Source organism: Eubalaena glacialis, chromosome 1 (assembly GCF_028564815.1).
Source record: "Eubalaena glacialis isolate mEubGla1 chromosome 1, mEubGla1.1.hap2.+ XY, whole genome shotgun sequence".
In the NCBI taxonomy this organism is placed as follows: Eukaryota; Metazoa; Chordata; class Mammalia; order Artiodactyla; family Balaenidae; genus Eubalaena; species Eubalaena glacialis.
In genome coordinates this window covers 180,376,237-180,379,811 of record NC_083716.1, presented here as the reverse complement: position 1 = coordinate 180,379,811, position 3,575 = coordinate 180,376,237, and the positions used below count along the sequence as shown (strand labels likewise).

The 3,575-nt window shown below is 43.1% G+C and overlaps 1 pseudogene; it reads right to left on the bottom strand.

The window, feature by feature from the left end:
- Positions 1 to 430: 430 nt before the first annotated feature.
- LOC133091538 (ferritin light chain-like) lies at positions 431 to 753 on the bottom strand (annotated as a pseudogene).
- Between the last annotated feature and the right edge of the window lie 2,822 nt (positions 754 to 3,575).

The following is a 3,575-nucleotide window of genomic DNA, read 5'->3' as shown; positions in this document are numbered from 1 at the left end:
ATCCCTGCTCACAGCACCACCAAAGGGATGGGCAGATCACCGAAGCCACCCCGCCAGCCTGACCCACCCATCTACCCCTCCCCTCACCCCATTTAAGGGACCAGTGCAACACACCCTCCCCATTCCCAGGAACGAGCGAGGGCACCTGTTACTTGTTTTTGCTCCGTCATGCTGTAGCAGGAGTCCCAGTAAAGCCTTGCCTAAATTCCCCCTCTGGCCTGTTATCAATTTCTATTGATTAAAGAGGCCAAGAACCCAGGTTGGTAACAGCTGGGCTCCAGAAGGCCCTAGCCATGCTTGAGGGTGAGTGTTTGGAAGAGAACTCGCCCGGCCCAGCCTGGGGACCAACCAGCTTGCAGAGGTGAGTCACGTGGTCGTCATCTTCTCGGTGAGTTTCACCTGCTCAGCCAGGTCGCGGCTCTCCGGGAAGTCACAGAGGTGGGGGTCTGGCGGGCAGCTTCCACAGAGTCCTGGGTTTTACCCCACTCATCTTGGGGTGGCTTCTGCACGTCCAGGAAGAGGGCACAGCCGCCCTGCTGGCTTTGCATTTTCAAGAGACGGCTGGGCACCCTCGCGCTTCTCCTCGGCCAATTCGTGGGAAAAGTGGCCCACGCTCTCCAGAGCCACGTCATCTCGGTGGAAATAGGAGCCCAGAGAGAGGTAGGTGTTGAAGGCCTGCAGATGCAGGTTGACCAGGCGGTGGACGGCAGCCTCCACCTCAGTGGAATAATTCTGACGAATCTGGGAGCTCATGGTTGATGAGTAATAAGGCGCTAAGCTCAAAAAATGGTGTTGGCTGGTCCCGGTGGCCGAGGATAGCTCAGTGGTTGGTTCTGAAGGCTGCCACTGGAAAAAACGTTGTAGAGTGGTCAGAGGTGTCAATGAAAATAATCCATAAACAATCAGTAATAAGAATAGAAACGTTTTATTTGAGCCAAACTGAGGTCTAGCCTGGAATCCCACTTGCCAGATTACTCTCAGAAACTACTCCAGAGAAGGAGGGTTTTCAGCACAGTTTTATATCTTGTCAGAACAAAGAACACTGAACAAGTCAGGATTACATTTCTTTAAGATTTCAAAAAAAAGAACAGGGAATTCCCTGGCGGTGCAGGGGTTAGGACTTCGCGCTCTCACGGCCAAGGGCCCAGGTTCAATCCCTGGTCAGGCAACTAATATCCCACAAGCCGCCTGCTGCGGCCAAAACAAAACCGATCAACATGTCCACAGTGAGTCAGTATGGTCTTGACACCTGGGAAGGCAGTCTTACATTCAAAGGAGTACCAGCATTGGCATCCCAGGAAGAGGGGCATTTAACCTTTAACATGGATATTATTTACTTCTGGTCAATGTGCCCTTTTCTTTAATAAGTTTTTTTAAACATCTTTATTGGAGTATAATTGCTTTACAGTGGTGTGTTAGTTTCTGCTGTATAACAAAGTGAATCAGCTATACATATACATATATCCCCATATCCTTTCCCTTTTGGGTCTCCCTTCCTCCCACCCTCCCTATCCCACCCCTCTAGGTGGTCACATAGCACCGAGCTGATCTCCCTGTGCTATGCGGCTGCTTCCCACTAGCTATCTATTTTACATTTGGTAGTGTATACAAGTCCATGCCACTCTCTCACTTCGTCCCAGCTTACCCTTCCCCCTCCCCGTGTCCTCAAGTCCATTCTCTATGTCTGTGTCTTTATTCCTGTCCTGCCTCTAGGTTCTTCAGAACCTTTTTTTTTTTTTTTTTAAGATTCCATATATATGTGTTAGCATATGGTATTTGTTTTTTCTCTTTCTGACTTACTTCACTCTGTATGACAGACTCTAGGTCCAACCACCTCACTACAAATAACTCAGTTTCATTTCTTTTTATGGCTGAATAATATTCCATTGTATATATGTGCCACATCTTCTTTATCCATTCATCTGTCGATGGACACTTAGGTTGCTTCCATGCCCTGGCTATTATAAATAGTGCTGCAGTGAACATTGTGGTACATGTCTCTTTTTGAATTATGGTTTTCTCAGGGTATATGCCCAGTAGTGGGATTGCTGGGTCGTATGGTAGTTCTATTTTTAGTTTTTAAAGGAACCTCCATACTGTTCTCCATAGTGGCTGTATCAATTCCCACCAACAGTGCAAGAGTGTTCCCTTTTCTCCACACCCTCTCCAGCATTTGTTGTTTGTAGATTTTCTGATGATGCCCATTCTAACTGGTGTGAGGTGATACCTCATTGTAGTTTTGATTTGCATTTCTCTAATAATTAGTGATGTTGAGCAGCTTTTCATGTGCTTCTTGGCCATCTATATGTCTTCTTTGGAGAAATGTCTATTTAGGTCTTCTGCCCATTTTTTTATTGGGTTGTTTGTTTTTTTAATATTGAGCTGCCTGAGCTGTTTATATATTTCGGAGATTAATCCTTTGTCCATTGATTCGTTTGCAGATTTTTCTCCCATTCTGAGGGTTGTCTTTTCGTCTTGTTTATGGTTTCCTTTGCTGTGCAAAAGCTTTTAAGTTTCATTAGGTCCTATTTGTTTATTTTCGTTTTTATTTCCATTTCTCTATGAGGTGGGTCAAAAAAGATCTTGCTGTGATTTAAGTCATGGAGTGTTCTGCCTATGTTATCCTCTAAGAGTTTTATAGTGTCTGGCCTTACATTTAGGTCTTAATCCATTTTGAGTTTATTTTTGTGTATGGTGTTAGGGAGTGTTCTAATTTCATTCTTTTACATGTAGCTGTCCAGTTTTCCCAGCACTACTTATTGAAGAGGCTGTCTTTTCTCCACTGTATATTCTTGCCTCCTTTATCAAAGATAAGGTGACCATATGTGCATGGGTTTATCTCTGGGCTTTCTATCCTGTTCCATTGATCTATATTTCTGTTTTTGTGCCAGTACCATACTGTCTTGATTACTGTAGCTTTGTAGTATAGTCTGAAGTCAGGGAGCCTGATTCCTCCAGCTCCATTTTCCTTTCTCAAGATTGCTTTGGCTATTCGGGGTCTTTTGGGTTTCCATACAAATTGTGAACTTTTTTGTTCTAGTTCTGTGAAAAATTCCATTGGTAATTTGATAGGGATTGCATTGAATCTGTAGGTTGCTTTAGGTAGTATAGTCATTTTCACAATGTTGATTCTTCCAATCCAAGAACATGGTCTATCTCTCCATCTGTTTGTATCATCTTTAATTTCTTTCATCAGTGTCTTATATTTTCTGCGTACAGGTTTTTTTGTCTGTTTAGGTAGGTTTATTCCTAGATATTTTATTCTTTTTTGTTGCAGTGGTAAATGGGAGTGTTTCCTTAATTTCTCTTTCAGATTTTTCATCATTAGTGTATAGGAATGCAAGAGATTTCTGTGCATTAATTTTGTATCCTGCTACTTTACCAAATTCATTGATTAGCTCTAGTAGTTTTCTGGTAGCATCTTTAGGATTCTCTATGTATAGTATCATGTCATCTGCAAACAGTGACAGCTTTACTTCTTCTTTTCTGATTTGGATTCCTTTTCTTTCTTTTTCTTCTCTGATTGCTGTGGCTGACACTTCCAAAACTATGTTGAATAATAGTGGTGAGAGTGG